The 21,601-nt window shown below is 38.9% G+C and overlaps 1 long non-coding RNA gene across 1 annotated transcript in view; it reads right to left on the reverse strand.

Annotated features, from left to right (window-relative positions):
• Positions 1 to 300: 300 nt before the first annotated feature.
• The window catches only part of LOC146784446 (uncharacterized), a 69,842-nt gene continuing 48,541 nt past the window's right edge, over positions 301 to 21,601 (reverse strand). The window contains exon 2 of the long non-coding RNA XR_014970792.1: positions 301 to 1,306. This is a non-coding gene — a long non-coding RNA (uncharacterized LOC146784446). The remainder of the gene's footprint in view (positions 1,307 to 21,601) is intronic.

A 21,601-nucleotide genomic window follows, 5' to 3' on the forward strand; every position in this document is an offset into this window, starting at 1 on the left:
GGAACCAGGTTCGAGTCTTGGCGTCGCCTCACCATCCTGTAATTCTGGGTAAATCACTTAAATTCAACCACCGTACAAAAAAGGAATTTGTCCTTTTGTAATGTAATTGATGGTCAGGTAAAGCCCTCCAATACCACTGTGTCAAGTTCATGCTATATAAAACTGCAAAAAAACCATGTAAAACATAGCCTGTAGACAGCATGCGAAAAAAAACAACGAACACTGCAGCAAAACAACGCCTTCCACAGTCTGGAAATTAAAAAGCGCAACTTGTCAAGACAGAGCTGTGTACTCTTCGACCATACTGATAAATCTTTATTGACAATAACATACTTCTTGGAAGTATATAGTGTGTTAGAATTATAACAAATTAACACAAACACAAAAATATTTACAGTCTGGTAAAGAATACATTTAAGAAAACAGTTAGTGTTTTTTCACGGTTGACAAGCTCTAAAGTCTTTGAAATTACAAGTTCAGTGCTGGGGGGGTCTACGGGCACAATGTTCAGGGCTTTTTACTCCACAGGGTAGCCTACCTATTCGATGCTCCAAGAAAAGGCAACTTCACAAAGAATGCCCTCTAAAAGCCCAGGTGCCAAAACTATTTGCTACATTTCCGGTCAAACTGAATACGCACTGAAAAATGAAAGAACATGTAACCTAGCACAAATAAAAAATATTGAAATGTTTCTTTATTCACTTCCTGTGCAATTCAAGTTTCTGAAATTGAGGTTTTCTGATTTTAGGTTGTTTCGAAGACATGGCTGAATTGATTTCGTTCAGATGATATGGGAAAACTGTCAAGTGCAAAATGTTCTGTGGATATGTTTACTTTCTTATGAACAGGCATACAAGAAACATTGATTCCTGGCACATCACCTTGGGTTGGTATCTGTTTGGCACGTGAGCCTGCCACCCATCCTCAAGCACTGCTACCTGGCTCCGGGTCTCTATCCCTTGTCGTCCCCTGTCATTGGTTCCATTTTTTTCTAAAAACCATAGTTTTGCTCCCCCTGAATATTCCCAGCGCAGAGCCGCGCTGTGTGATTTTCGGTGCCCCATTCACTCCCCAGAGTCTGTGTGGTGTGTGAGCGGCAGCAGCAGGTTCAGTACATCCTCGGTAGCCAGGGGAGGGCTCAGTCATTGGAGTTCATGTCTATCTCTTCGGGGCTAGCCTGCTTGGTGGCTATTCGCCACCTGTTGATGTGGTGCGTGCCCTTCTCCTTCTGGGAAGAGTCCGAGCCCTCCTCCTCCAGTTTCTGTTGCTTGAACTTAGTCTGCCGGTTCTGGAACCAGACTTTCACCTGAGGAGATAGAGGATACGGGTGAGAAAGAGAAGCCTCCGGCCGAGATCCGTCCCACCCCAACCCCCCAGCCCTGTGCACACATTCCCAGCTCAGGCCCTGCACAGACGCCACCTCCCCTTACAGACAGAAGCTCCTTGGTATCCAGCGACCACCTGGAAAACAGGCCCCAAAACCAATCTCACACCCTCATGACCTGAGAGCGTTCATCTTTCATCTGTTCTGCAATTACACACCCTGCATGACCCCCTTCACACACACACACACACACACACGCGGGACCTCATCACCCAGCGGAACCCATCAGTAGCCTAAACTGCAGGGTTGTACTGGGGCAAAAAATAGGCCCGGGCACAAAAATAAAAGTGCCCCCTAATAGTAGTCCACATAGCTGAATAAGTGTCCGACATTTGAAAATCAAGCTAGTTGTGAACGTATCGTGCTGTAAGAGTCTTTTGCAAGATATAGGTGAGTGCATGCATCTTTGTTCATTGCAGGCAATTTTGTGCTAATAACAGGGGAATCAACCCACCATGAGACCATGAAAGAGGCAGACCCTGTCCAGCGCCCCCTAACCTTCAGCCCTTCTTTAGACCCCCTATACCTTACCCTAACCCTTTAGAGCCCTCCCTGCATTTAATACCCAAACCTCAACTCAGCACGGGCTACCCACCCCAGCAGAGGATCAGGCAGTGCCCTGCGCAATGCTCGAGAGCTGACATAAAGTACAGAAAGAAACAGTGAACACCACCAGAGAATTATCTGCAGAACAGCAAAGCAGCGACTAAACACAACGTGCGAGCATCACTGGCGCAAAGGGGACTGTTCCAAGTATGTAAAACTGCCACAGGACAGACAAAGGAGCACATCGGCAAACTCCACTAAAAACCACAGCTACAAGTCAGAAACACAAAGCGTCACTGATAGATATACACAGAGCCGCTGCTGTAAACTACACGGAGCACCACCACCGTAAAACACACTTCAGCACTGCTGCTAATTACTCTAAGAAATACTGCTTTAGAACACACTTCACCAATGCTGCTAAAAACACTAAACACCGCTGCTATGGAATATACAAGCCAGCACTAGTTCATTTAGTTTTATAATTTCGTCCATATTCGCGCACCCAACGTGAATTTGGCTGAAATTATTTTTTTAAAAATGCTTTTTTTTGGGCCTGGGGGTCCTGAGCAGGCCTAGGGGGTCAGGGTGTTTCTAGCCTGCACCCTTTTCTTCATTTTTCACTTTTCTTTACTGTTTTCTTCTGATTTGGTTCTGCCGAGTCACAAGATGGCTGCCAACACTTCCTGGTTTGGAGTGTTGGCAGCCCATCGGAGTGAAGGTAGTGCCTGGGAGGGTTCGCAAACTCACCTCGGTGCTCAGATATCAAAACTTTTTGTTTTTAAACTTTCTCAGCAACTACTGAACGGATTTACACCATTACACAAAAAGGGCTCTTTCTGAACCAAGGGCTACCTTTTTGCCGAATTTGGTGTAATTCTGTTCAGCAGTTTGGGCTGTAGCTTTGTCTAAAGTTTCCTATTGAAATTATCATGGGGAAAATGCGTTTTGGGACCCCCTTTTTTCTCGGCCCCCGCATGACGAATCATCCCAAAACTTTTAAGTCAGGAGCAGACCGGAGTGCCCCACTAGTTTTTAAAATTTCGCGAAGATTCGTCAAGCGAGGCCAAAGTTATTGGGAAAATAAAAAATGCTTTTTACATGTATATATCTATATTACCTACTGGCGATAGCCAGTAGGTAGTTATAGTTAGGACCACGTTTCCATAGGAAAACCTCAACATTCTATTTTGAATAACTTTGGCGCCGGTCGACGAATCCTCGCAAATTTTTCAAAATAGGTGGGGCGCTACGCTCCGCTCCTACCCTGAAAGTCTCGGGGGGATCCGTCAAGCGGGGGCTGAGATAAAAGGGGGGTCCCAAAACGCGTTTTTCCCATGCATTTTTCCATAGGACCTTTAGAACGAGCTACAGCCCGAACGGCTGAACAGAATTACTCAAAATTTGGCAGAGAGGTAGTCCCTAGGTCAAGGAAGTGCCTTTTGTAGGTTTGGTGTAAATCTGTTCAGTAGATTCTGAGAAAATAGCCTTTAAATCAATATATATATCTGAGCCAGCTTACGGTACGCTTACCGTACGCTTACGGTAAGCGTACGGTGGCGTGCGCGAGCGCGATTCTGATTGGCTCTTAGATCTTAGTAAACATTCGAATCGGCCGAAACCAGGAAGCGGCGGCCGCCATTTTGTCTCTCGCACTGAGAGTGATTTTTAAAATATCAAGCCCAAAAACATGTAAAGGGGCTGTTTTGACAACTCCCTCCCACATAGTCATGTTGAGGGAGTCCCCAAACATCCCCCAAGTGCAAAAACGGTTTTATTTTTTTTTCGGCAATTTCGCGGGGTACGCTTACCGTACGCTTACCGTAAGCGTACGGTAAAAAAATAAAAATAAAAAAAACACTATCCACACTTACCCCACCCCCTGTGCTTTTGGTGGCCGAAGGCCACCAAATGTACAGGGCTTATGTTAAGGGCAAAAAACACTATCCACACTTACCCCACCCCCTGTGCTTTTGGTGGCCGAAGGCCACCAAATGTACAGGGCTTATTATAAGGGAAAAAAACTTAGCATTTAAAAAACCGTACTAATTCACTGAAAAAACCATAGGTTTCACACACGTTATAGTTAGGAATTAGCATTTAAAAAACCTTGCAAATTCACTGAAAAAACCATAGGTTTCACACATGTTATAGTTAGCGGAAATTTTACTGATAAAAAACCAGTGAAATTCCCCCGTTATAGTTAGCGCAGGCAACTATAACTCACGCGACTGCAATCTTCTGCTGATGACATATGTGTCTTTATGAAAAAAAAATATTTGTAATATATGTATAGCTAAAAATGTATGGAAGAAGACATGGGCAAATAAGTGTCTAAATACAGTATTAGCATCAGCAGAGGATTGCAGTCGCGTGAGTTATAGTTGCCTGCGCTAACTATAACGGGGGAATTTCACTGGTTTTTTATCAGTAAAATTTCCGCTAACTATAACATGTGTGAAACCTATGGTTTTTTCAGTGAATATATATATATGTATATATATTACCTACTGGCGGTCGCCAGTAGGTAGTTATAGTTAGGACCCCTTTTCCATAGGAAATCCGCAACATTCTATTTTGAATAACTTTGGCGCCGGTCGACGAATCCTCGCGAATTTCTCAAAATAGGTGGGGCGCTACGCTCCGCTCCTACCCTGAAAGTCTCGGGGGGATTCGTCAAGCGGGGGCTGAGAAAAAAGGGGGGTCCCAAAACGCGATTTTCCCATGCATTTTTCCATAGGACCTTTAGACAGGGCTACAGCCCGAACGGCTGAACAGAATTACTAGAAATTTGGCAGAGAGGTAGTCCCTAGGTCAAGGAAGTGCCTTTTGTAGGTTTGGTGTAAATCTGTTCAGTAGGTCCTGAGAAAATAGCATTTAAATCAATATATATATCTGAGCCAGCTTACGGTACGCTTACCGTAAGCTTACCGTACGCGTACGGTGGCGTGCGCGAGCGCGATTCTGATTGGCTGTTAGATCTTAGTAAACATTCGAATCGGCCGAAACCAGGAAGCGGCGGCCGCCATTTTGTGTGTTTCACTCAGAAAAAAAAGAGTGAAAACAAGAAAAGGGGGCAAGGAGGAGAGTTACAGACCCCCTTACATTTGTGAGGGGGTCAAAGAAGGACAGAAAAGTACAAAGAAAACATTTATGGATTTTAAAAAAAATCACGGGGTACGCGTACGGTAAGCTTACGGTAAGCGTACGGATGAAAAAAAAAATTAAAAAAGAAATGAAATGCAGATTTAAGAGTTTAGATATTAGGGGGCTCTAAAAAGAGCCGTTGTGTTTATGAAGTGATTTTTTAAGTGGTACCTACAAGTAAGTACCGATGCAGAGTCTAAGGTTCAAGAGGAAGACTCTGTTCCCTTCATCATTGAAGTGTACACCATCTCCTCTATAAATGTCTTGCATGTCATAACGCAAGTTGTTGTGGTAAATGGCACCCATACCATAGTCACGGAGGAAAGCAGAAACAGATTTGTTGACGTGCTTTCTTGCTTTGTCAATTTGCGGACAGAAATGATTGGACCAGTTCCATTTTTGCCTTTGGCATATGTTGGAAAACACAAAGGCAGTTTTAGGGAAAAGTGAAAACAGTTGTGCAAAGGTGTCCTTCATAAGCATTTCCAGACCTACCCCAGTCAAAGTGCCTAGGTCATTGCCACCACAGTGCACTATTATGAGGTCAGGGTGTTGGATTTGCATGAAGGATTTCACCAATGGCATCAATTGGTGCCACTTTAACCCTCTCTGACCAATCCATTTAATGTCTACATTTGGCAAAGCAAGGTCTCTCACCATACCTGTTTTCTCTGCAAACTTTTCACTCCAGAAGACATAGCTGTGCCCTACTATCCACACTGTGAACATCTTCAAAGGAGAACTGGATGCACTCAGGAGGTGTCTTTCAGTAGAATGGCAATAAGAAAAGAAAGACAGTTTGGAAATGGAGGCATACATATTTTTTTCAAAACAAAAAGAACTGATTGGCTGTTTCATACCATTCTAGAATAAAAACTAGGCTGTATGTGTAAATTAATAGAAGCATGTTTTGTATTGGTACAAAAAAATGTGTTACCAAAGAACAGTACTATGGATTTGCTGTTAGGTTTGAAAAGTCAAGCACTCTTGCTCTGTGGAATTGAAACATTGTGTGGCGAACTTCTGACCTAACTCCACACAGCAGTGTTCCATGAGCTGTTGCTATGGTAGCAGGCAGAAGTCAAGTTGGGGGAAGGGTACTAGGCAGAAGTCAAGTTGGGGGCAGGGTACTTTTGGAAAAGGGTTGGTTTTCAACCAATAGAAATGTGTGATTACATTTGAAAAAAAGGGGGAAGCACTGAGATTTGAAACTTACATGTATATGTGTGGAAAAATAGAGGGAAAGTTTGCCATTATCTGGTTCTGCTGAGAGGAGAGAGGTGTAGAGAACAGAGATCCTGGCTCTGATAATCTGCTGTTTGAGTGCCACATTTCTTTCACAACTAACTAATTTTAAAGGTGAGTTTAGAGTTTGAGAGGGGATGTATATGGTAAATTAAGAAATGAATAATAGAATTGGAATTCCTTTTGTAGAAGTTGTGTTTATTATTTTCTGTTTTGGGAGAAATTTAAATGTGAGGAACATGTAAAATAATATGGACAACTTTTTCATGATAAATTAAGGTGTACTGGTAAAAATAAGGAATACTTTAAGGGTTTGAGGTTGCAGTCAGTAATGCAAATACATTCAGCATCACTAAGGCTGGTTGCCCTTGCTGGAGTGTAGGCAGACACCGAGGATACACATGGTGGTGGTCTGAAAAAGCAGTTTGGACATGGGCTTTTTAAGAAAATCTAAAAAGTGGATTCATAATGTGTCAGTCTGTAAAAGTGATTTTCACTTGCCAAAAAAAAAGAGCAGTAAGTGTGCATTTAAATTGGCAAAGAAATTTCGTTTTGTGACTAATGTGAAAACATGACTCTGTGTGCAAATAGGAATTACAGGCAGAGATTTATTGCGTATTGCTCTGGTGATTTCACAGTTGCATTAGATGGAAAGGGGGAGCGATTTTTTGGTGCAGAAGCAGACTCTTAGCACACACCCAGCTCCTGTCCATGTATAATCATGCACAGTATTTACAAGCGAGTGGGGTTTTCAGGTTTCAGTCTGTAATGCAAATACATTCAGCATCACTAAGGCTGGTTGCCCTTGCTGGAGTGTAGGCAGTCACCGAGGATACACATGGTGGTGGTCTGAAAAAGCAGTCTGGACATGTGCAATTTTAAAAAATCTGAAAAGTGGTTTCATAATGTGTCAGTCTGTAAAAGTGATTTTCACTTGCCAAAAAAAAAGAGCAGTAAGTGTGCTTTCAAATTGGCAAAGAAATTTCGTTTTGGGACTAATGTGAAAACATGACTCTGTGTGGAAATAGGAATTACAGGCAGAGATTTATTGCGTTTTGCTCTGGTGATTTCACAGTTGCATTAGTAGGAAAAAGGGGGAGCGATTTTTTGGGGGAAGAAGCAGACTCTTAGCACACACCCAGCTCCTTTCCATGTATAATCATGCACAGTATTTAGAAGCGAGTGGGGTTTTCAGGTTTCAGTCTGTAATGCAAATACATTCAGCATCACTAAGGCTGGTTGCCCTTGCTGGAGTGTAGGCAGTCACCGAGGATACACATGGTGGTGGTCTGAAAAAGCAGTCTGGACATGTGCAATTTAAAAAAATCTGAAAAGTGGTTTCATAATGTGTCAGTCTGTAAAAGTGATTTTCACTTGCCAAAAAAAAAGAGCAGTAAGTGTGCATTCAAATTGGCAAAGAAATTTTGTTTTGGGACTAATGTGAAAACATGACTCTGTGTGCAAATAGGAATTACAGGCAGAGATTTATTGCGTATTGCTCTGGTGATTTCACAGTTGCATTAGATGGAAAGGGGGAGCGATTTTTTGGTGCAGAAGCAGACTCTTAGCACACACCCAGCTCCTGTCCATGTATAATCATGCACAGTATTTACAAGCGAGTGGGGTTTTCAGGTTTCAGTCTGTAATGCAAATACATTCAGCATCACTAAGGCTGGTTGCCCTTGCTGGAGTGTAGGCAGTCACCGAGGATACACATGGTGGTGGTCTGAAAAAGCAGTCTGGACATGTGCAATTTAAAAAAATCTGAAAAGTGGTTTCATAATGTGTCAGTCTGTAAAAGTGATTTTCACTTGCCCAAAAAAAAGAGCAGTAAGTGTGCATTCAAATTGGCAAAGAAATTTCGTTTTGGGACTAATGTGAAAACATGACTCTGTGTGCAAATAGGAATTACAGGCAGAGATTTATTGCGTTTTGTTCTGGTGATTTCACAGTTGCATTAGTAGGAAAAAGGGGGAGCGATTTTTGGGGGGAAGAAGCAGACTCTTAGCACACACCCAGCTCCTGTCCATGTATAATCATGCACAGTATTTACAAGCGAGTGGGGTTTTCAGGTTTCAGTCTGTAATGCAAATACATTCTGCATCACTAAGGCTGGTTGCCCTTGCTGGAGTGTAGGCAGTCACCGAGGATACACATGGTGGTGGTCTGAAAAAGCAGTCTGGACATGTGCAATTTAAAAAAATCTGAAAAGTGGTTTCATAATGTGTCAGTCTGTAAAAGTGATTTTCACTTGCCAAAAAAAAAGAGCAGTAAGTGTGCATTGAAATTGGCAAAGAAATTTCGTTTTGGGACTAATGTGAAAACATGACTCTGTGTGCAAATAGGAATTACAGGCAGAGATTTATTGCGTTTTGTTCTGGTGATTTCACAGTTGCATTAGTAGGAAAAAGGGGGAGCGATTTTTTGGGGGAAGAAGCAGACTCTTAGCACACACCCAGCTCCTGTCCATGTATAATCATGCACAGTATTTAGAAGCGAGTGGGGTTTTCAGGTTTCAGTCTGTAATGCAAATACATTCAGGATCACTAAGGCTGGTTGCCCTTGCTGGAGTGTAGGCAGTCACCGAGGATACACATGGTGGTGGTCTGAAAAAGCAGTCTGGACATGTGCAATTTAAAAAAATCTGAAAAGTGGTTTCATAATGTGTCAGTCTGTAAAAGTGATTTTCACTTGCCAAAAAAAAAGAGCAGTAAGTGTGCATTCAAATTGGCAAAGAAATTTCGTTTTGGGACTAATGTGAAAACATGACTCTGTGTGCAAATAGGAATTACAGGCAGAGATTTATTGCGTTTTGCTCTGGTGATTTCACAGTTGCATTAGTAGGAAAAAGGGGGAGCGATTTTTTGGGGGAAGAAGCAGACTCTTAGCACACACCCAGCTCCTGTCCATGTATAATCATGCACAGTATTTACAAGCGAGTGGGGTTTTCAGGTTTCAGTCTGTAATGCAAATACATTCAGGATCACTAAGGCTGGTTGCCCTTGCTGGAGTGTAGGCAGTCACCGAGGATACACATGGTGGTGGTCTGAAAAAGCAGTCTGGACATGTGCAATTTAAAAAAATCTGAAAAGTGGTTTCATAATGTGTCAGTCTGTAAAAGTGATTTTCACTTGCCAAAAAAAAAGAGCAGTAAGTGTGCATTCAAATTGGCAAAGAAATTTCGTTTTGGGACTAATGTGAAAACATGACTCTGTGTGCAAATAGGAATTACAGGCAGAGATTTATTGCGTTTTGTTCTGGTGATTTCACAGTTGCATTAGTAGGAAAAAGGGGGAGCGATTTTTTGGGGGAAGAAGCAGACTCTTAGCACACACCCAGCTCCTGTCCATGTATAATCATGCACAGTATTTACAAGCGAGTGGGGTTTTCAGGTTTCAGTCTGTAATGCAAATACATTCTGCATCACTAAGGCTGGTTGCCCTTGCTGGAGTGTAGGCAGTCACCGAGGATACACATGGTGGTGGTCTGAAAAAGCAGTCTGGACATGTGCAATTTAAAAAAATCTGAAAAGTGGTTTCATAATGTGTCAGTCTGTAAAAGTGATTTTCACTTGCCAAAAAAAAAGAGCAGTAAGTGTGCATTCAAATTGGCAAAGAAATTTCGTTTTGGGACTAATGTGAAAACATGACTCTGTGTGCAAATAGGAATTACAGGCAGAGATTTATTGCGTTTTGTTCTGGTGATTTCACAGTTGCATTAGTAGGAAAAAGGGGGAGCGATTTTTTGGGGGAAGAAGCAGACTCTTAGCACACACCCAGCTCCTGTCCATGTATAATCATGCACAGTATTTAGAAGCCAGTGGGGTTTTCAGGTTTCAGTCTGTAATGCAAATACATTCAGGATCACTAAGGCTGGTTGCCCTTGCTGGAGTGTAGGCAGTCACCGAGGATACACATGGTGGTGGTCTGAAAAAGCAGTCTGGACATGTGCAATTTAAAAAAATCTGAAAAGTGGTTTCATAATGTGTCAGTCTGTAAAAGTGATTTTCACTTGCCAAAAAAAAAGAGCAGTAAGTGTGCATTCAAATTGGCAAAGAAATTTCGTTTTGGGACTAATGTGAAAACATGACTCTGTGTGCAAATAGGAATTACAGGCAGAGATTTATTGCGTTTTGCTCTGGTGATTTCACAGTTGCATTAGTAGGAAAAAGGGGGAGCGATTTTTTGGGGGAAGAAGCAGACTCTTAGCACACACCCAGCTCCTGTCCATGTATAATCATGCACAGTATTTACAAGCGAGTGGGGTTTTCAGGTTTCAGTCTGTAATGCAAATACATTCAGGATCACTAAGGCTGGTTGCCCTTGGTGGAGTGTAGGCAGTCACCGAGGATACACATGGTGGTGGTCTGAAAAAGCAGTCTGGACATGTGCAATTTAAAAAAATCTGAAAAGTGGTTTCATAATGTGTCAGTCTGTAAAAGTGATTTTCACTTGCCAAAAAAAAAGAGCAGTAAGTGTGCATTCAAATTGGCAAAGAAATTTCGTTTTGGGACTAATGTGAAAACATGACTCTGTGTGCAAATAGGAATTACAGGCAGAGATTTATTGCGTTTTGTTCTGGTGATTTCACAGTTGCATTAGTAGGAAAAAGGGGGAGCGATTTTTTGGGGGAAGAAGCAGACTCTTAGCACACACCCAGCTCCTGTCCATGTATAATCATGCACAGTATTTACAAGCGAGTGGGGTTTTCAGGTTTCAGTCTGTAATGCAAATACATTCTGCATCACTAAGGCTGGTTGCCCTTGCTGGAGTGTAGGCAGTCACCGAGGATACACATGGTGGTGGTCTGAAAAAGCAGTCTGGACATGTGCAATTTAAAAAAATCTGAAAAGTGGTTTCATAATGTGTCAGTCTGTAAAAGTGATTTTCACTTGCCAAAAAAAAAGAGCAGTAAGTGTGCATTCAAATTGGCAAAGAAATTTCGTTTTGGGACTAATGTGAAAACATGACTCTGTGTGCAAATAGGAATTACAGGCAGAGATTTATTGCGTTTTGCTCTGGTGATTTCACAGTTGCATTAGTAGGAAAAAGGGGGAGCGATTTTTTGGGGGAAGAAGCAGACTCTTAGCACACACCCAGCTCCTGTCCATGTATAATCATGCACAGTATTTACAAGCGAGTGGGGTTTTCAGGTTTCAGTCTGTAATGCAAATACATTCAGCATCACTAAGGCTGGTTGCCCTTGCTGGAGTGTAGGCAGTCACCGAGGATACACATGGTGGTGGTCTGAAAAAGCAGTCTGGACATGGGCTTTTTTAAAAAAAATCTAAAAAGTGGTTTCATAATGTGTCAGTCTGTAAAATTGATTTTAACTTGCCAAAAAAAAAGAGCAGTAAGTGTGCATTCAAATTGGCAAAGAAATTACGTTTTGTGACTATTGTGAAAAGAAATGTAGTAATATATTTAAATAAAATAAAGGATTTTTTTTTTAGTTTTTTTCAGGTATTGCTGAAGAGCAGTGGACAAAATTTAAGATGCCTACAAAATCCAGAGTTCAAAAAACGCACAAAAAAAACCTATATTTGAAGACAACTAGAGGACCAAAGTTAGTAGAAGATGCTCATGTTGGGAAAAAGAAAAAATCTTCTGGTAAGCAAAAAAAACAATTTCTAAAAGATATATTCAAAAGAATGAAAAATGTACAAAATGTCTGTACTCGAAAGGATGTTTTGAACAAAAAAGGAGAGGAAAAAATTGACAATTTAGTTAATGCAAATATACCTTCAGCAACTGAAAAGATTTATATAAATAGAAAAACAGCGTTTAAAGAGATACGTAGAAAAATGTTTCAGAGAAGAGTTATGTCCAATTTGATGAAGGATGTGAAGAAATATAAGAAAAAGACAAAGTTTTATAAAAGAAAAAAAGAAATAGAAGCCATTGCAGCAAAGGCATTAGAATTAAAAAGGAAACTATTCATTTTAATTTTGAATAGGATGCGTACATTAGACAAAATGGTTAATGTACTGAAATCACATAGCAAAAGGAAAAGAGTAGTGAACAGAACAAACTTTTGTAAAGTGTTTTTAGGAAAGTGGATGCATAGTTCAAGTAGTGAACCTTTTTTTAATGAAGAGAGCTATTTTCAAAGTAATAGTTTGCTGCATGCAGTTGACACCAGAGGTCGTTCTTACGAAGTAAAAAATGGTTGCATAATGGAGAAGGAGATAATGGTTCCAAGAGATGAGGTACAAGTGATGGCAGATGAGGCTATGGGGAGACGTCCTAAAGCCCCAGTGTACACTTGGAATTGTAGTAGTATTTGCACTGTGCGTCAGGAATCTATTGACAAATTTCGAGAGTTTCTAAGAGAATATAGTAAAAAAAAGTATAAAACAGAAGATTAAGGTGCTTCAAAGTCTGGATCCATGCAGAGTGAGAGAGAATACTGGTTTGCAGGGTCATTCTCTGGCTTGTCTATCTAGAAAAGTGTGCAATAGTGTTTTCCATCATTTTAGGATGCTGGCTGTTCATCATACTGAAATGAGAAAGTTTGTGAGACGGTTGTATTTTGCCAAAAGTCCAGCAATAAAGTTAAATGAATTGAATAGGGCTCTGTTCCGAGGAACGGTATCAGATGTAGAGAAGGTTGTGGATGAAATTCAGTTTTGTTACTTTGGTCCTGAACAAAACAGTGCAGAGAAGGACACAGTAAATGAGGAAGAAGTGGAAGAGAATGTAGAACCCTCTGTAAGTAACACATTTAATGATCATATAACAAAATTTGCAATAGTCTCTAATGAAAGACCAAATTTTACTTGTATTTGTTGCCGCAGAACTCATTATAGAAAAAAAACTAGGAATGTTGATCTCTACAGAAAGAGTGAAAATTGAGATAATTATAAGTGGAAGGATTTTGCCACATATATATTTCTAGAAAATTGTTTTGATTTGGGTGAAGATCAGCGTATTTGTAAATACTGTTACAACAAGTTAGAGGAAAATAGAATGCCGACCAGAGCTGTACATAATAATTTAGAATTGGATGCTATTCCTGCTGAACTTTCTGAATTAAATACATATGAGTCTATACTCATTCAATGTGTTCATCCGTTCCAGACCATAGTACGTATGGAGCCCAAAACTGGTAAATTGCCTCCTTCTGATTTACTGAGAGGTTTAAAAGGAAGAGTGGTGTATTTGCCCTTGGATTTGAAAAAAAATATGGAAACTATTGATGCGGATACTTTGGAAACTGAACCATTAATTATTCTGGTTAATGGTGTACCTACAAAGAATAAGAAGATTTGGCAGGAGCTGGTAGATGTGCGGAAAGTACAAAGAGCAAATTTGTATTTGAAAAGGAATAACAAATGGTATGAATCAATTTATATAGAAGAAGAAGAAGAAGAAGATTTACAAGAAGACACAGAAACACCAACTGGACAAATTGAAAAAGTGGACAAGTCAAAGGAAGAAGAAATTTATGAACATTTTAGCATACATCCTCTTCATTCAAAAGAAGTTATGGGAGATAATATTGATCTCTTTCAGATGAAGAAAGCAAAAGGAACTCCCGTGAGTGTATGGGAGGAGAGCTTGGAAGCTCGATGTTTTCCCCAGCTGTTTCCTAAAGGAAAAGGAAAACGATACGATGAACGTCCAGAACAGATTCCAGCTTCTGAGTATCGGACTACAAGACTATATGCTGAAGATCCCAGATTTCGACAAAGTATTCCTTATTTGTTCCATCTTTTATTTGAAAGCGACTTGTCTGCACTGTCTTATGCAGTAAATCACATTTTAAAAAGTGGAGTACATTTACAAAATGTGTCTGCTAAGGATTTTATGGAGAAAGTGCAGCACCGAGATGATCATTTGGAAACACAACTGATCAATCTGATGGCTTGTCAGCGTGGGACAAATGAATATTGGTACCGACGCCATGGTGAACTAAAATGCATGTTACGGAATTTAGGAACACCAACATGGTTCGTTACCCTAAGCTGTGCGGAGTACGCTTGGGATGATTTACTGGATTTTCTACGAGAGGCAAATTCAAACATTAAAAACATTGAATACAAGACAGCAGGAGAACTGTGCTCATTGGATCCGGTTAATGTTTGCAGATATTTCAATCATAGATTTGAGGCTATGATGTCCTTCATCTGCAATAAAAAAAATCCACCTCTTGGAGAAGTAGTAGATTTCTTTTGGAGAAAAGAGTACCAGGCAAGAGGTGCTCCTCATATTCATATGCTGTTGTGGATCAAGGATGCCCCAAAGTTTGGAACAGATACTGATGAAGCAGTGTTATCTTTCATTGAAGAATATGCAACATGTGCTATACCAAAAAGCACAGAAGAGAAAAAGTTAAAGGAGCAAGTTTTACGTTTCCAAAGTCATCGGTGTGGAAAATACTGTCGACGGAAATACAAGAGCAAAGATAAATACTACACTAAATGTCGATTTGGATTTCCTAGACCTGTTCTTTCAAATGGAAGAGTCAACAGTTTTATGTCAGCTGTGAGACATACTATCACAAGGAAATCACCTAAGAATACCTACAACCTAAAAAGAAAAGAAGAATCCAAAAATATAAATGACTACAACCCAGTCATTTTATCCATGTGGAACGCTAACATGGATATACAGTATGTAGCTGACAATTCCATTGCTGTTGCTCGATATGTAACGTCTTACATTACGAAATCAGAAAAAACAGAATTGAAGGAAATGTGGGAAGAGATTTCTCACGAGAAGACTGTCAGTAAGAAGCTGTACAGTTTCAGTTTGAAGATGTTATCGCATCGAGAAATTGGATCCTACGAATGTTCAGATAGGTTATCTTCTGCAAGTCTCTACTCGAAGTCAAGAAGAATAATTTGGGCAAGTTTAGGCCTTGCAGCAATGAGAAATCGGGTACTGAAATCTGTTGGAGAAATTGAATATTTGGCCGAGAATGACCCAGAAAGTACAGATATTTTGAAATCAAACATGTTGGACACATATTATCCCAAGAGAAGTCAACATCTGGAGAACATGTGTCTCTATGAAGTGCTGCAGAACTACATTTATTCACGGAAAGCCGCAGAAGACATCAACAATGGAAAATATAAAGTCGTTGGCGAGGAAGGATGTTTGGTGAAGCAAACAAAAGGAAGTTTGATAAATCACAGGAAGCTGAGTTGCGACACTACTGACAAGAAGGAATTTTACTACTTGGCTCTTTTACAGTTGTTTAAACCATGGCGTACAGAGGATGAACTACTGGGAGAATTTCAAAGCTATGAAGATTCTTTTAATGCTTGCAAAGACAGCATACAATGCAGTACATTCTCAAGTTATCTGCAAATGTTAAATGAAGAAATTGAACAGGAAACTACAATTGCAGCAGAAATAGCTAGAGACAGTTCTCAGGACAGCCAAAGTTCAGGAACACTCAGTCAAGATCCCCTAGGACAACCAATCGTTGAAAATGAAGCATCAATAGCCATGAATGAAGTGGAAACGGCTATGAATCAAGCTCAAGAAGAATTTATAGACTTAGAAAATTTGGAAAGACAACTGAATCAAGAGCAGCAACAAATTTATGAAGAGATCAGAAGCAAAATTGAACACGGATTTCTACATGAAAAAAAAGAGTGCTCATGCACATCATTTCATCCAATCAGGATGTATGTAAGCGGACAAGCTGGAACTGGAAAAAGTTTCCTTATAAAAGTCATCAGAAGCTACCTACAGCAAAAAACAGATTCTACTTTGTCTTGTGTGTTTACTGCTCCAACTGGGTTAGCAGCATATAACATAAAAGGAATCACTTTACATCGTTTGCTAATGTTACCAGTGGAGCATGAGAACAAAATACAATACAACAAGCTAACTGGAGAAGCATCCTTGGAAGTTTCAAGAGTATTGAAGAAGATGCAAGTTCTCATTATTGATGAGGTGAGCATGGTATCAAACTTAATGCTTGCCTTTGTGCATTTAAGAATGCAGCAAATTTTGAAGACAGACTATGACATGTTATTTGGTGGAAAACACGTCATAGTTTTTGGAGATCTTTTGCAACTTACTCCAGTTAAAGGACAACCAGTGTTTAGTACTGTCACACATGAAGACACGAAGAAGTCATTGGGAAGCATCGGAAATACAAATATTTGGTCCTTCTTTGAGTACAAGGAACTTACTACTAATATGAGGCAAGCAAGCGATGAAGAATATGGAAGTATTCTGAAAGATATCAGAATTGGACTACTCACAGAAGTTGGCAAAAAAGCATTACAGAGTCGGCTGCTACATAATTTATTTCCAAAGGAAGAAATAGTTGCAGAGAAGATATACAAGAACATTGCAGAAAACAAAAGTGTCATCTGCTTAATGCCAACTCTACGTGAATACTCAATATTTAATGAGGAGCTTTTGAAATTGGAAAAGGAAGAGATCAGGAAATTGGAAGCAGTGGACAAAATTGAGGATGGAAGAATTACTGTCACAGTAACAGGCAAACTGAAAAATAAATTGGACTCACTAGAGAAGAACATCTCCAAAACAGCTGGATTAGAAAATAATCTATATGTTTGCATGAACTGTAGAGTATTTTTAAGAAGAAATTTGGATGTTGAAAAAGGTTTAGTTAATGGAGCTATGGGAAGAGTTGTGGGTTTTATTAATTATCAGAAAAAAGATGGAATTGAATGTTTAAAAATAAAATTTGATCAGATAGAAGAAGTTAAAGATATTTGTCGTTGTACAGTTCGTTTCATGCTTGTGAAAGACTTATATGTACGTAGGAAGCAGTTTCCGTTTTCTCTAGCATATGCTGTAACTATTCACAAGTCTCAAGGATTGACTGTAGATTGTGCATTTGTGAACATTGGTTCAACTGTATTCAAAGAAGGTATGGCATATGTTGCTTTGTCACGAGTGAAAACATTATCAGGTTTATTCATGATAGACTTTGATGATTCTAAAGTTAGTGCTGATACAAACTGTGTAAAGGAGTATAATAGATTAAGAAGAAGCTATGCTCCTCATTTAGGTCAGTATCCTGTGTTGGAGAAACGTGTAGTTTCTCGTAAAAGAAAAAATGAGAATATCTGTAATGAAGATGTAGAGAAGAGGAAAAAAAAGAGGAGTGATGTAATTGCAAGCAAAAAGAAAAAGGAAAATGAAGAACAGGTTGTAGGATGTCATTTTGAAAATAGCTCAGGTGTCAACTGCTACGCAAATGTAGTGCTGAATGTTGCATTTTATCTGGAAAGTTTGCAAGAGCAGATAATAGTAAATCAGGGAAAAAGATTCTGTTCTGAGCTGAGTCTCCTTTTTCAAAAGCTGAGTAAAGATAAAACTCAAATAGAAAGTGCTACTGAAATTAGAAAACTTTTAGATATATGTTCAGGACGAACACAGTTTTCTCAAAATGTACAGCAAGATGCACAGGAATTCTTGATGTATTTTCTTCAGGTACTGGAAGAAGAAGGGGTTCCCATTGAAAATGTATTTGGTCTCTCTTATAAATGGGAACATAGTTGTGAAAACTGTTATAATATATGTGGCTCTAATGTTGATAATGAAAGGTTTATTTATTTGACATTGCCAGACAGTAAAACAGTCACTTTTGCAAAATTAGTTAAAGATGCTAATCATAGCATGAAATGCGGTGAGTGTAAATCTGACATGTTTTCAACATTAATTTTAAACGAATACGGAAAGTATGTAATTTTAATGCTGCAACGATGTAGAGCTGATGGTTCAAAATTGGATACTTTAATAAAGAAGTTTACAGGACAGCAATTATCAATTTCAGGAAAAACTTTTGTAACTGTTGCAATAATTTTCCATGATGGACCTACTGTTACTTCTGGACATTACACAGTTTATCTTAAATGTGAAAAAGGCTGGACACTGTGTAATGATTCCCAATTGATTTTCAAACAACGTTTGCCTTTTGATTTAGCAAATTCCTATCTAATCTTCCTGAAACCTAAATTTTAGAGAAACTTGGCAAGATCTGGACAAAATAATTTTACCATTTTACTGGATTACCATTGGAAATTTCTAAAAAAAAAGATTTTTTAAATTATCATTTGGCCTAATGGAAAGATAACCAATTGTAATGTTGACTTTTTTAATTTTTAATGAAACTTTCAAAAACCAATAATTTAGAGATAATCGGTAACATCTGCACAATTTAAATTTTGGAATGTTATTGGAGTGCCATTGGAAATTTTTTCAAAAATGATTTTAAAAATTACTATTTGGCCATGCGGAAAAGTAACCAATTCTATTGTGGACTTATTAAATTATTAAAAAAAAATTCTTGAACCAAAATGTTACAGAGAATCGGTGAGATCTGGACAAATTAAACTTTAGAATTTTATTGGATTACCGTTGGAAATTTAATCCCAAAAAATTTTTAAAATTACTATTTTGCCTAAAGGAAATGGAATCAGATGTATTGTGGAGTTATTTGAGATATAATATTGTGATTATACTTCTGAAACAAAAATATCAGACGGTATTTTAAAGAAATAAGTATTGTTTTTTGATGATATTTTTTTAGAATATTATGCATTTCTGTAATGTTAAGTTTAAGTGAGAAGAGATTCTGGGCTTTTTTAATACAATCTTTGAGATTGTTATTTTTTTTTTGCCCGCTGTTAAATGATGAATGCAATTGCTTTCACAATTTAAAGTGAAATGCAATATATTCTGAAAACAGCAAAAATAAGGCAAAAATATTTTTTTAAAAATATGTAAATACGAGTACTGTATTTTAAAATGTTTAAAAAATATTAATACTTTTTTCTTTTTTTTCAGATTGATATAGAAAATTTTCGAAAACTAGACCCATTTTTAAAGGAATTTTTTTTTAAAAAAACAAATGAATAAATATTTTTTTGAGTAGGTATGGTAAGTCAATAATAATAATTGTAGTGTTTCAAAGTCCTTGTAATGTGATTATTGATTTTTAGTGTTTTTAAAAAAAAAAAAAAAAAAAAATTACGCGCACCGTACGCGTACGGTAAAAAAAAAAAAAAAAGTTTTTAAAAATATCTATAAAAAAAAGATGAAAGATAAGGTTGGCTCTTAAAAGAGCCGTTGTGTTCATGCAGGGAGAGAGGAAAGAAAGAATGGGAAAATTAGTCTCTGTGACAAGTGTGCTGATCTATTTTGAGGTCCACTAGGGAAACACTGGTCTCCCTATGACAAATTTGATCATGACAAGAGGCACATCGAATATCAACCCTCAGAAATCGAGGGTTAATTTCCAGAGGGCCAGCAAAAGGAGATGCTCCCCCCACAGATGAAGGGCTCACCTGACCTGCAGAAGAAGGAGTCAGCCCTGCAGATGATGGTCCAGGCTGAGCTGCTGTGGATGTGCTTGGTTGACTTTCTGAAGGGTTACCTCCAAAAAGTCGAGCATGTGTCCTTCTGTGTACATCCTTGAGGTGTCTCTTCATGGTATGATTCCCAAAGGAATACTTCCTGTCAGGATTACCTCTTGAAAGTACACGCTTACACAGCTTGCAAGTTACTAAGGGTGCATTTACCTTTTTCTGGCCTTCAGGAAAAGTAAAATAATCCCATACATAAGAGGTCTTTTGTTTCCTCGCTCTCTGCCTCAAGGTAGTGCTGCTAGTGCTAGCCTCACTCTCAGAAGAGCTCTGCTGGTCTGCCATCGTATCACAAAGACAACCCAGCTCCTTCTCCTAAGGGATCACAAGCAGAAATGAGGGGAATGGGTGTGGTGTAGGAGAGTTCTAGAACTGAAAGTAGTTTCAACCAATCAAAAGTTGTGTTTCATGATCACATGACCTACCGTACGCTTACGGTACGCTTACGGTACGCTTACGGCAAAAGTGCGCATGCGCGTAAAAAAGACGCGCTTGCGCGCATGCGCATAACAGTCACTACCCGACACTTCCGCGTAACGTGCGCGTGTAGCGTACGCGCAGTACGCGCGGCTACGCAAATTGCGTAACTATACGCAAACAGCGTAGAAAAATTACGGACGTTGCGTAAACCGTACGCTTACCGTAAGCTTACGGTACGCGTACTAAAAAAAAAAAAAAAAAAAAAAGGAAAAAATGTATTGCTAATAAATTTTACCTTTTTGTATTATAAAATTTTTTTAAAAAAACATATAGAATTTTAAAAATTTAACCACAGTCTTAAAAAAAGGATAGAAAATTTAAAAAAAAATATGTAAAAAAAATAGAAAAAAATACATAACTTAGCATTTAAAAAACCGTACAAATTCACTGAAAAAACCATAGGTTTCACACACGTTATAGTTAGGAATTTGCATTTAAAAAACCTTGCTAATTCAATGAAAAAACCATAGGTTTCACACACGTTATAGTTAGGAATTAGCATTTAAAAAACCTTAGAAATTCAATGAAAAAACCAAAGGTTTCACACAAGTTATAGTTAGCTGGACATTTTACTCGTAAAAAACCATTGAAATTCCCCCGTTATAGTTAGTTAAGCTAACTATAACTCGCGCGCCCGCAATGCACTGCTGATGACGTCACATATTACATTACTCATGACATGGTCAGTGACATCACTCATGACATCACTGATGACATCTCAAATGACATCACTGATGACATCACTAATGACATCATCCTTGTGATAGAGTGGCAGACCTCCTCTCACCCTAATATAACCTTTGATACACACATTCATAAATAGAGACTAAACTTTTCAAAACAATGGACATACCAATACCAGTTACAACAACCTCTTCAGTAATTCTAAGATCCACATACACATCCACTCATTCACCAACAGTCCTATACAGTCACTCATACATGTACTCACTCATCATATGTACTCATACACCTATACATCCTGTTACACAATGCCACTCATCCGTAGAGTTACTCACACACTTAGTCACTCATGCTAATAAAGAATCAAACATCCATTTACTTGCATATACAGTTATACACACACCACCACACTTACTTCTACAAAAACTTACACATACTTAGTCTTTTAAACAATCACTTATAGAAATACATACTTATTCATACAGGAACTCTTTCAATCTCTCACTCTCACATATACTCACTTATATACACCAATAGTCACATATACTAGTTTAAAACATATGTAGTTACTCATAAAAACACTGTAGAGACAGTCATTCACTCACTAACACACCCATACACACACTCATCCACCCATGCAGTCCTGCACACATACTATCTTCAACACATACAAACAGTAAGTCACTCATTCATGCACCTATGCACTACGTAATACCCCCATCGAACCATAAAGACATCAGACACTTATACTGATA

This window comes from Triturus cristatus, chromosome 11, assembly GCF_964204655.1.
Source record: "Triturus cristatus chromosome 11, aTriCri1.1, whole genome shotgun sequence".
NCBI lineage: Eukaryota > Metazoa > Chordata > Amphibia > Caudata > Salamandridae > Triturus > Triturus cristatus.